Source organism: Scyliorhinus canicula, chromosome 5 (assembly GCF_902713615.1).
Source record: "Scyliorhinus canicula chromosome 5, sScyCan1.1, whole genome shotgun sequence".
Classification (NCBI taxonomy): domain Eukaryota; kingdom Metazoa; phylum Chordata; class Chondrichthyes; order Carcharhiniformes; family Scyliorhinidae; genus Scyliorhinus; species Scyliorhinus canicula.
Window position 1 is genome coordinate 221,886,973 of NC_052150.1, and position 13,455 is coordinate 221,900,427.

At 45.4% G+C, this 13,455-nt stretch overlaps 1 protein-coding gene across 3 annotated transcripts in view; it reads right to left on the bottom strand.

Moving 5' to 3' along the window:
* ctdspla (CTD (carboxy-terminal domain, RNA polymerase II, polypeptide A) small phosphatase-like a) overlaps window positions 1–13,455 on the bottom strand; it is a 217,444-nt gene that overhangs the window by 143,671 nt on the left and 60,318 nt on the right. The gene's annotated exons all lie outside the window — the stretch shown is intronic.

Genomic DNA, 13,455 nt, shown 5'->3' on the forward strand with positions numbered 1-13,455 from the left:
GATTTGATTTGTCATGTGTAGCAAGGTACAGTGAAAAGTATTGTTCTGAGTACAGTACAGACAGATCATTCCGAACATGAAAAAATACAGGACATACATAAATATACAATGTAAATGCACAGACACCGGCAGCAGGTGAAACATACGGAGTGTAGTACTCCTCAGTGAGAAGATGTGAAGAGATCAGTTCAGTCCATAAAAGGGTCATTCAGGAGTCTGGTAACAGTGGGGAAGAAGCTGTTTTTGAATCTGTTAGTGCATGATCTCAGACTTTTGTATCTCCCTTCCAGATGGAAGAGGTTGGAAGAGAGAATAACCCAGATGGAAGGGGTCTTTGATTACACTGCCCGCTTTCCCAAGGCAGCGGAAGCAGGCAGAGTCAATGGATGGGAGGCGGGTTCGCGTGATTGACTGGGCTGTGTTCACAACTCTGTGGTTTCTTACAGTTTTGGGCTGAGCAGATGCCATACCATGCCATGATGCAGCCAGATCCGATGCTTTGTGGTGCATCTGTAAAAATTGGTTAGAGTCAATGTGGACATGCCAAATTTCCTTAGTTTCCTGAGGAAGTATAGGCGCTGTTGTCCTTTCCTGGTCGTAGCGTCGACGTGGGTGGACCAGGGCAGATTGTTAGTGATGTGCACACCTAGGAATTTGAAGCTGTTAACCATCTCCACCTCCGCACCATTGATGCAGACAGAGGTATGTGCTGCACTTCATTTCCTGCAGTCAATGGCCAGCTTCTTAGTTTTGCTGTCATTGATTTCATAAATTTAGAGTACACAATACTCGCATGTGTGATTTCGCCAAACATACTGTAGAAGACCTCACTTCCATACTCAAATCGCCTTGCAATAAAAACTAACATTTGCTTCCTAAATGCTTGATGCACCTGCATGTTAGCTATGAATAAGAATACCAATTTCTCTTTGGACATCAGCATTTCCCAATCTCGCCCAATTTCCGAAATACTCTGCATAGCTATTTTTCCTACCAGTGTAGATAACGTCACATGTTCCATGTTCCAATCCACTGCCTTGCTCTCTGTTACGTAATTCGCTAGTAACATCCTCAAACAGATTTTCAACAAGTTTGTGAAACACAATTTCCCTTTCATAAATCCAGCTCGACTCTGCCCAATCTCACTATTATTTTCTAAGTGCTCGGTTAAGACATCCTATACAATAGGTTCCAACATTTTCCCTACTTCTGGGGCGGGATTCTCCCCTATCCGGCGGGGCTGGGGGTGTCCCAGCGCCAAGGAGTGGCGTGAACCACTCCGGTGTCGGGCCGCCCCGAAGGTGCGGAATCCTGGGGCTAGGCCCGCCCTCGAGTGGTTTGCGCCACTCAAGCAAAGGGGCAACGTCACCTGCCGCCGAAGGGTGTCCGCCGGCTGGCGCGAGTTGGCGCATGCGCAGGAGCGCCAGCGTGTGCTGCCGTCATCTCCGCGCATGCGCATGGGGTTCGTTACCACCCCCGAAAAATAGAGTGCCCTACGGCACAGGCCTGCCTGCGGATCGGTGCCCCCCCCGAGGACTTCGGCCCATCGCAGGCCGAAGAATTAGGGCGGCCCGGGGCCCATTGAGTCGCACCAATCCCCGCAACTCTCCGAGGCAGGCAGCGCGATTCACACCGGGGCGACTTTTGGGGGGCCAGAGAATTCGGAGGACGGCGGGGGCGGGATTCACGCCGACCCCCGGCGATTCTCCGACCCGGCGGTGGCGGCGGGGGGGGGTCGGAAAATCCTGCACCTGATGTCAGGCTAACGGGTCTGTCTGTAGGTCCCTGTTTTCTCCCTCCCTCCTTTCTCAAAACACTGGGGTTACATTCGCTGCCTTCAGGCAGTGTCCCAGAATCTATAGAACTGTGAAAGATGATTACCAATACACCCACTATCTCTGCAGCCACCTCTTTCAACAATCTGATTTTGATCAGATTACAGATTATCAGGTTCAGGGGTATTTATCAACTTCCAATCTCATTTAATTTCTCCAGCACTAGCTTTTAACTAATACTAATTTAATTCAGATCCTCAATCTCACTAGTCCCTTGCCTCCCTAATATTGCGGGAGGTTTTTGTATCTTCCTCTCTGAACACAGGCATAACTTTAAATTCTCTGCCATCTACTCTTTTTCCCATTATAAATTATGCATTGTCTGTAATGGGTCCACATTACTAACCATTACCTTTTCACATGCCTATGAAGCTTTTACAGTCTGTTTTTATGTTCCTTGCTAGTTTAATTTCATATTCTATTTTCTTTTTCTTTTATTGTGGTGTAATGACAATAATCTCTCCCTCAATGTCAGCAGAACGAAGGAGCTAGTCATTGACTTCAGGAAGCGAAGTATCGTACAAACCCCTGTACAGTTTATATTCCCACATAGCTTTGCTTACATTACAACAGTGGGTAGCATGCTAGCACAGTGGGTAGCACTGTTGCTTCACAGCTCCAAGGTCCCAGGTTCGATTCCAGCTTGGGTCGCTGTCTGTGTGGAGTCTGCACGTTCTCCCAGTGTCTGCGTGGGTTTCCTCCGGGTGCTCCGGTTTCCTCCCATAAGTCCCGAAAGACGTGCTGTTAGGTAATTTGGACATTCTGAATTCTCCCTCCGTGTACCCGAACAGGAGCCGGAATGTGGCGACTAGGGCCTTTTCACAGTAACCTCATTGCAGTGTTGATGTAAGTCTACTTGTGACAATAAAGATTATTATTATTAGTTACTACACTTCAATTGCACTCGGGTTGTGAAAAATTCTATATGACTGCATGGCTTTCTTTATGTGGTGAGTATCAGTAGCATGACGAGGGAAACTTGCTGGGATGATTTATCAAGCCAAATAATGCCTGAAGCTTAATTGCAACCAGAGACAGCACGGTAGCACAAGTGGATAGCACTGCAGCTTCACAGCGCCAGGGTCTCGGGTTCGATTCCCCATTGAGTCACTGTCTGTGTCTGCACGTTCTCCCCGTGTGTGTGTGGGTTTCCGCCGGGTGCTCCGGTTTCTTCCCACAGTCCAAAGACGTGCAGGTTAGGTGGATTGGCCATGATAAATTGCCCTTAGTGACCAAAAAAAAGGTTAGGAGGGGTTATTGGGTTATGGGGATAGGGTAGAAGTGACGGCTTAAATGGGTCAGTGCAGACTCGATGGGCTGAATGGCCTCCTTCTGCACTGTATGTTCTAAATCGAAGACTGTGAAACCTTCAATATCAATGAATGGGGGGGGGGAATATGATTTTGCAACCAAAAGGAGAAATTTTAACTTTATTTTCACAGCAAAAATAGGCAGCTGGAGATACAACATAAAAACAAAGTGCTGGAAAAGCAAGTCTAACTACACTCAGATCTGGAAGAGAGCCATCTGCAACAAGAGAGAATCTAACCAATTTCCCATGACGTTCAATGGTTTGACCCATGCCTTGTAGATGGTGGACAGGCTTTGGGGAGTAAGGAGAAGAGTTACTCTCTGCAGGATTGCCAGCCTATGATCTGCTCTTAAACCACAGTATTTATATGGATAGTCCAGTTCAGTTTCTGGTCAATAGTAACGCCAAGGACGTTGATAGTGGGGGATTCAGTGATGGTAATGCCATTGAATGTCATGGGGAAATTGTTAAATTCTCTCTTGTTGGAGATGGTCATTGCCTGGCACTTGTGTGGTACTCATCAGCCCAAGCCTGATTGTTGTCCTTATCTTGCCACATATGGGCACAGACTGCTGCAGTATCTTTGGAGTTGTGAGCGGTGCTGAACTTTGTGCAGTTATCAGTGAACATTCCCACTTCTAATCCTTATGATTGGGGGGGGGTCTTTGATGAATCAGCTGAAGATGGTTGGGCCTCAGGCACTCCTGCAGTAATGCCCGAGGACTGAGATGATTGACCTTCAACAACCACAATCAATAGTCACATCATTGCCATCGAGATTCAGAGACTAGATGTGGAAATATATAATTGTGCTGTTGAACAGTTCGTGTCGTCATAAAATAATAATGCGACAGGCCCAACCTTAAACTTCCAGTGACAACGTTAATTTCTTTGGAATATTCCCCCCCCCCCCAACCCCGATAAGCCATTTTATTGTTGCCTTCACCCACCTCCCAATTACTCTGCACTTCAGAAGGTGCAATGGACGCTTGTATTTTTGCAGAACAGTTACTCTTGTAACTTCTGGATCGCAGCAACAGATTTCTGACTGTGTTTGACATCACAGACAAGCCTCACCTCATCACTAGCCGACAACCCCCCAAGCAATTTGTCTCTTCCCAAGATCTGCTTCAATTTTGCAACTACACTGGTTGAAGCAGGGATACGGAGGCTCTTGCACTGTTGTAGCCCACCGTTATATATTTTTATGCATCATATATCAGGGGGAGGTCTCCCAAATTCCATCATTCTCTACTAGGATTAAAATTAAATTTGTGAATGTGCTTTGAACGGACATCAAACTCGACAGCTACCTGAGGAATCACACTCAAGGAATTTAGAAAATGTTAACAGGAAGTTTTTTTAAAAAGCTGATGCAGATATGGGTCGACAGTACATAAGCTGCTCTTCAGCAGCATCACAGCTGTACCCCTAAGAGGAAACAAGCTCCTGTGTAGCAGTAGAGGATTGTCTGGATGCATAGCTTCAATTCCCAAGGGCTCATTCTAAGGTCATACATTAGGGGAAGAGGCTTTATACGATTTGCAGATGTGAGCAATTAGGACATATATACAGAATCCAGCAGAGTTAGCACACAAGGCACACCAGCACCAACCAGAACACACAGTTCCTGTACAAACAAGGCTGCAAAAACTAATCAGAGTACTGCCAAATCCTAAAAATAATTATCATTGTACCATACACCTGGAGTGAGAGGTCCTGGAAACAAAACAAGCTTGGCTCTCCACATCCAAATCTTTCATACAAACCTACTCATCCAATGTATTTTTTTTTTTTTATAGAGCTACTGAAAGCTGCATTGCGAAGATTATCCATGGTAACACAATTCCAAAGAATTTTTTGAAGTAAGCCTTGAACTGAAAGGTCTTTTTGTTTTGCAAAGGAGGAATGGAGGGAAACAGGAAGCTGGATTGAAGACAGACCCTTGATAATTTTCTACACTGTAAGCGAGCCAAGAAAACATTTGTCTCAATTTGAACTGGTGAGGAATACCAAATTTGATGGTATTTCCTTTCAAAGCTGTCCATGAAATTTAACTTCACTTCTATTGAGTGTTAATAAGCTGTGGGAGTGTGTGGAGGGAATGGAACTACATGGATAACGTCCCTCTACTGATTATTCTGTTCTGCTATCATTCCTACTGCTTCAGTTCAAGAGGATACACACACACACACACACACACACATTAGACAACACGCACATTAGACAACACGCAAAAGTTTTCAAATTCTGAAGAAATGACAAACCTTGGCTTCGTTGCTTTTTTCAAAGTATCTCAGTCCCATTATAGGAAAGTTACAAATCAGAGTAGAGGGGTCCCAATTTTTCTAATATGTAGGCACTCTGCTGCATATAAACAGCACACACTCCATCAGTGGTTAGCACTGCTGCCTCCAGCCCCGATGACCCAGGTTCGATCCCAGCCCCGGGTGTCGTTTCCCCCCCCCCCACCCCACAAGAAGCCAAAGTTACAAAGAATAATCATAGAATTTACAGTGCAGAAGGAGCCCATGGAGTCTGCACCAGCCCTTGGAAAGAATGACAAAGGCTAAGCCTCAACTGTAGTCCAGTATTTCTTTTCATTTCATTTCAGTAATTTGGAGAAAAGAAACTTCCTCTCTCCTCGACAATCCGGTTAAAGAACAAGGATTGTTCTTTAATAGGTGGCAATTTAAAAAAAAATAGACTCCTGGAGGTAGGGCAAACATTCAGATGCAGATTTGCTCCACTTGGCTGTGTAAATGGGACACTGTGAACTGTCCAGACAGGTTTTTAAATACTGTCAGGCACCAAATAGTCACTGATGCACTCCTACTCATTCCCACTGGTCTCCAGCTGTCTGCCCGATAAACAGGGGTCGAGCTGCAGACACAAGGATTCGCTTAAAGTATGTTTATCTGCCTCTGACAGCAGGAAGTTTCTGAAGCAGCTATCACAAGAGGTCGCCAGAGTGAACGTGGTGGCGTCCAAAAATCATTTTTTTTTAAAAACTCTTTTTCAGCCTCACTTTCGTCTATTCTATATAAAGACTAGCACTGTACTGGTCTCCTTCACCCTGCTCAGGAAATGGGGCCCCACCACCAGCCTCGTACACTCTTCCCTCCACCCTACCATAACTTGCAGTCAAAACTTCCAGAAACTAACAGTTATAAGCTTGAAACTTATCTAGCAATGGAGGATCAATAAAACACAGCAAGAAAAACTTCCGTGCAGCTTGAATATACATCAAACTCTGAAACCAGTAACCTACCTGGCCATACAAGAGACAATATGGACATTGTCTACACAGAGACAAAAAAGTACCCAATCTCCATACTCGGTCTATAATTGCAGGCTTTTTCCACAAGAAACGGCAGTCAGAAATGCAAGAATATTACTCAGTTATTTCCCCTTCCCTACATAATGCAACAGAACTCTCCGGTCTCTGAATTAATTCACATCCGCTGTCAAAATTTAATTCAATATGTCTGCACCATCTCAGAAACAATGCTTGCCCACATCAGCAATGGCTCCCTGTGTCTCAGTGGGTCTGTCTGTTTCTTCCTCAAAAGGTCTCTCCAACTACCTACATGTCCTCAACAACCCTTTCCTCTCAAAAGCCTTTAAATGCCTCACCTTCAGGTGTACCTTTCCAAAGTATATGGTCTAGTCTCCATTTCGTCTACAGCATTACGACTGCCCTCAATTTATCCAACAGCATCTTCAGTGACAATGTGACCCACTCGCCTCTTTATGCTCTCTTTAGCACTTGACATGATTTGGCTACAGCTTCGTCTTCCACCATCTCTGACCCATTTCTGTGATATTGTGATTATTATTATTATTATTATTATTATTGCCCTTACTTGGTTCCACTTATATCCTTTCCAATGAAGCCATTCCAATAACACATACATGGTCAGCTTGTTTTGTAGCTATCCCTTTGCTCGTCTCCCTGCTATCCCTCTGCATCATTCATGGCTCAGGATCATTCTCTTCTTGTAGCTGATGGCACCCAGTTGGCTCTCACTCAGTTTGCAATTCTTTCATATTCTGGTCTACCCTCAGAAGCAGGGCTCTGTATTTTGAAATGCTGTATTTAAAACTATAGGATCCAACCCGCCCCTCGATTTCCTCTCTAAACCCACTTTGATCACACCTTCAGTCACTTCTCCTAACCTTCTTCCCCCACTACCAATATTCTACCATCTGACCATAAACTTAACTTTGTCCAGTCATTTTTAAAAAAATTTAGAGTGCCTAATTCATTCTTTTCCCAATTAAGGGGCAATTTAGCGTGGCCAATCCACCTCTTCTGCACATCTTTGGATTGTGGGGGCAAAACCCACGCAAACACGGGGAAAACGTGCAAACTCCACACGGACAGCGACCCTGAGCCGGGATCGAACCTGGGACCTCGGCGCCATGAGGCAGCGGTGCTAACCACTGCACCACCATGCTGCACTTTTGTCCAGTCATTATAAATACTGTGGTTATAAGAGCAAGTCAGAGGCTGGGAATTCAGTAGAGAGTAACTCACCTCGTCACTCCCGAAACCCTTCCCGCTATCTACAGGGCACAAGTCAGGAGTTCGATCGAATACTCGCCACTTGCTCGAACAATGTAAAAGATCAACACATTCCAGGACAAAGCAGCCCACTTGATTGACACCCCATCTAGCACCTTACTCCCACCACCACCACCGCACAATGGCAGCAATGTGTACCATCTACAGCTGCATTGCCAAAACTCACCAAGGCTCCTTCGAGAGAACCTACTGACCCTGACCTCTACCACCTCAAAGGATATGGGCAGGGGTCTCCTGGGACACCACCACTTATAGGTTTCCCTCCAAGTCACAGAACTATAGCATCATTCCTTCGGTGTCACTGGGTCAAAATCCTTGAACTCCCTCCCCAACAGCATTGCAGGTCATGTACACCGCATGGACTACAGCGGATCAAAAGGGCATCACTATCACCTTCTCAAGGGCAATTTAAGATGGACAATAAAAGCTGGTCTTGCCAGGAACATGCACATCTAAAGAATGAACCAAAAAAATGTTAGGTTGCTCCTCTTCAATATAACACAGAAGGCTATTCAACCCAATATGTTAAAGGTGCTAACAAATGAAGCAGCAATACATTTCTCATTGACTAATAGCACGCTGGAGGCCTCCTTAAGATATGTCCATCAGGGTTGGATAAGATCATCAAAAATCCATAGACTAAGCTAAAAATTGATCAGAGACACGCACACACACTTCCTAGAGGATATTCCAGAACACAATTGGTTATCGAATTATTTTATACAATAAGTAATAATGAGATCAAGCACTACTTAAATGCAAGTATCTTTTCGTATTTCACCTGACAACTGTTGGTCACCTAATTCCAGTCTCAGTAAATGTACAGGAACTCTATGCTTACTGCACTCACTCCTAGAAATAAATCAAGTTTCAATAAAACTTTTTGATGGATGGGCTTTTAAAATGAAACAAAGTCTGCTGCACATGTCAACTTAAGAACCTGCTGTGCTAGACGAAAAATACAATTGTACTTTTTAAACAGTCCACAATGGGACACTTCTATCAGCCAACTTCAGCTTAAGGGCAGCAAGCTCTCATGAAAAGTTTAGACTTCGAATTCTTCAGCCACGTATATAATCTTCCCCCAGTCCTGAATATTATGATGCCCTCGGAGGCGGGGGGGGGGGGGGGGACGACTTAGAAGTAGTGGCTGCAATGGATGCGGAGAAGGCCTTTGACAGGGTGGAGTGGGAGTACCTGTGGGAAGTCTTTGGGGGGGGGGGGGGGGGGGGGTTGACCTGCTGCTGTATATTTCGGACCCGCTAGATGGGATGGGATGGGGGAGGTCATGCGGATATTGGGGGACTTTGGGAGCTTCTCGGGGTACAAGTTGAACATGGAGAAAAGTGAGGTGTCTGTAATCCATGCTGGGGGCCAGGAGAAGAGACTGGGGAGCTACCGCTCAAGATGGTGGAGAGGAGCGTTCGTTATTTAGGTATACAGGTGGCTTGGAACTGAAAATGAAATGAAAATCGCTTGTCACGAGTAGGCTTCAATGAAGTTACTGTAAAAAGCCCCTAGGCGCCACATTCCAGCGCCTGTCCGGGGAGGCTGGTACGGGATGCTCTACACAGGCTCAAGTTATCTCAGCTGGTAGAGCAGATGGAGGGAGACTTTTAAAAGGTGGGACATGCTCCCGCTTTCACTGGCGGGAAGAGTGCAGACTGTGAAGATGACGGTTCTTCCCAGATTCCTGTTCGTTTTTCAGTGCCTCCCCATTTTCATCCCCAAATCCTTTTTCAAACAGGTGAACAGGATTGTCACGGGATTTCTGTGGGCAAATAAAACCCCGCGAGTCAAAAGGGTATTCTTGGTGGCATAGGGCGGGCATTAGAAGGATGGGGACCTGTTTATAGATGGGGCTTTCCCCAGCGTGCAGGCGCTGGAGGAAGCGTTCGGCCTGCCCCCGGGAAATGCTTTCAGATACCTCCAGGTTCGGGACTTTCTCAAGAAACAGGTGAGGACATTTCCGCTGTTACCCCCGCGAAGGATACAGGACAGGGTTGTGTCTGGCATCTGGGTAGGAAAGGGGAAGGTGTCGGACATATATCAGGAGCTGCAGGAGGCAGAGGAAGCCTCAGTGGAGGAGCTGAAGGACAAGTGGGAGGAGGAGCTGGGCGAGGAGCTGGATGAGGGCCTGTGGGCTGATGCCCTGATGCTTTAATAAAAACAATTTTAAAAAAAAATAATCTTCACCCCAGCTCTGCATTCGCCTCTCCACCCAAATCCCCAAAACTGACCTTCCTCTTTCAGCCACCTGGTCCTATGCTGTGGATTTTAAAACCCTCCACCATCTCACATTTCCGATACAATGTTTACATGTATTACTCCTAATTTCTCCCTTTCTGGTTCAATTTCAGATGCCCTCTGCCTTTTCGTGAAGCACCCTGGGGTGTTAGCTGCATTAAAAGTGCCATGTAAATACAAACTGCTATCATCGAAACATTATTGTGGAATATGAATGCATAACAATAATTTTGTGATTACCGCTTTTCTATTATAGGGCCAGAATCTAAAGTTGTGATAGTTTCAGTCACTTCAGTGGACAAAGCTTTGTAACAAAGGTATAAACTGGCCGTTACAAGATAGTCTGTACAAAACATTGCTTCTAATTTGACTGTACTGAATGCGCCATAATTTACTCTTTCAACTGACCATGGTTTTAGTGGAGACCAATCTTTCTCCTCTTTGACGTACACCTACCCGCTTCTGCTCTGCTCCTCACCCCAAGTGGATTTAAAATCCAACACTGATAAACATTTGAGAACACCTCAAAGCAAAGGAATCAGAACACCTACTCAGGTTATGTTGCTGAAAACACAATATGCAAACAACTGTCACTTGCAGTTCGATGTTACTATAAAAACACGGAAGAGCTGTTACTGGTAATACGAAGCCCATTCTTAGGAACAAAATACACAGGAACATCAACAAAGGAACATTAAGACAAATGACTAGGTGCAGCAACACATCCCATCTCCTACCTAGTCTCTAGCTCAAAACAAATGAGAATGGATATCCCGCAGCACATTCCAAACTGAACATGCGCAATCTTAGTTCATCTCTGACATTCATCCACCTGAAACCACTCCTCATTTCGGTACAATGTTATCAATCTTTGCTGTGTAAAAATGAACCATGAACAACTGCATTCTGCAAAAATACTTTTCTTGTCTTTTCCCCTCAACTGAGAGGATTCTGCTTCAGTTCCAATGCCAAGCATTACACAATATTGTTATCCGCACACAGTCTTATTGAGACTACTGTGAATGAGCTCATCAAAAACTCTGTCGCTCACATTCTCTCTCACACCAAAGTCCTGTTCACCCAGAATTAGGGGTCACTGTTTAAAAATAAGAGGTCATGCATTTAACACCAAGATGAGGAGAATTGTTTTCTCTCTCAGAGGGTGCTGAGTCTCTGGAACTCTTCCTCGAAAGGCAGTCTTTGAATATTTTTCTGCTGGACTGGCTGTAAATGAGAGCAATGTGGACAGCAAGTTAGCACGGTGGTTAGCACTGTTGCTTCACAGCGTCAGAGTCCCAGGTTCGATTCCCGCTTGGGTCACTCTCTGTGCGGAGTTTGCACATTCTCCCCATGTCTGCGTGGGTTTCCTCCGGGTGCTCCGGTTTCCTCCCACAGTCCAAAGATGTGTCGGTTAGGTGGACTGTCCATTCTAAATTGCCTTCGGCATCCGAAAAAGGTTAGGTGGGGTTACTGGATTACGGGGATAGGGGAGGTGTGAGCTTAGGTGGGATGCTCTTTCCAAGGGCCGATGCAGACTCGATGGGCCAAATGGTCTCCTTCTGCACTGTAAATTCTATGATTAGGCAGAGCTAGTTAGATTCTTGATTGACAAGGGAGTAAAGTTAATAAGGGTAGGCAGGAATGTGGGGTTGAAGGTACAATCAGATCAGCCGTAATCTTATTGAATGGCAGAGCAGGCTCGAGGGGCCGAATGGCTCTCAATTTGTTTGTCCGTATGTGCTCAAGGGGAAGTTAGACAAGTAAGTGAGGGAGAAAGAATAGGTTAGTGTTAAATGCATACGGTTGGAAGAACATAAACACCAGCATGGACTAGCTGGGTAAATGGCCTATTTGTGCTGTAAGCCTGATGTAATCGAAGTGCCACAACTATTAATGTACTTTAAGTCTTCCCTATCCAATCAATCAGTTACAAGAATGATTTTTTCTTAAAAACAGGTCTCCAAAGTCTGCCAAGACACCATCCCTGGTCTCTTTGTCATCCATAAAGTGACGACACCACTGACTATATCATCCACAGATACAGGGTCTGCGTTCCCATCAACGTTAGTGAAACCCAGCACGACCTTTTCACCAGCATTCTGAAATTACAGCAGTGACTACAATTCAAACTATTTCATTGAATGTAAAGTACTTTGAGACATCCGGTGGTCATGAAAGATGGTGTATGAATTGAAGCATGTGCCCCCCACCCTCCAGGTCTCGACACTGTCAGACTATTTGTATTCACATTCAGTCTTCGATGCACTATAATCTTACCCGGCAAAATACCGGGAAGAGCAAAGCCACCTCTTTAGTCTCTGACACCAACTTAATCCTCATCCAGCCATCAAACAGTCTCAGGGAGTCGATCCACAACCTTGCCATCCCTCCAGTCTCTAAATGTTAAAATCATGGATGAGGCATTCACAGCAGTCGGGTTGAAAGGAGATGGCCATCAGTGCTGTTCATCTCAGTGGGCTGGGAGAGGATCTGGGGTTGAAAGTGCGCTGAGCTCACCTATACCCTGGTTATCACCAGACTCAACAAATTCAATGCTCTCCTGGCCAGCCTCCCATCCTCCAACTTCCTCGAATTACAACTCATCCGAAACTCTGCTGTTCATACTTAAATCAGTTCACAACCTTTGCACAGGGATATGAAAAATACATTTGGGATTTTAATGGGGAGACAGTGGCGTAGTGGTATTGTCGGTGGATAGCAATCCACAGAACCAGAGTCATGCTCGAGAGACGCAGGTTCGAATCCCACCATTGCTGATGGTGAAATATGAATTCAGTAAAAATCTGGAATTAACCATGAAACCATTGTCAATTGTCGTAAAAACCCATCTAGTTCACTAATGTCCTTTAGGGAAGGAAATCTACCGCCCCTATCTGGTCTGGCCGACATGTGACTCCAGATCCACAGCAACGTGGTTGACTCTTAAATGCCCGCAGGGATGGGCAACAAATGCTGGTCCAGCCAGCGACGGCCACATCCCATGAATGAATAAAGAAACATTTTTTTCAACTTTTCAAGCTCTTGTTTTGGATGTGCAACGGAATTCTGCAGAATCAATGAGCTCCAATGAGCCCCTGCCTGTTCCTGCCACAAAGTCAAGATGTCTTAAGTATCATTATTCAGAACAAGACCCTCCCCATGTAGATTCCTGGGAAAGGCAACACACCAAAACACTAAACATGCCCATGGGGAATTTAGGAGGGAGGAGATAATTCCCCATAGGCAATCAAATCCAGTCCAGCAGCCCACAGTGACCATGATTGTTCATAGTATTAACACTTGCCTTACGTATGTTGTAATTTCTGCCTCAGCCAGGAACTCGTCCACCTCCCTCAATCAGCACTCACCCCATAGACTGGCAACTTGTTCCTTTGGTTTACTATCCTCTGGAGAAACAAGAACCGCGTGATATCTAACCCATTTGTGTCCCAGCGTAACTTACATACATTACC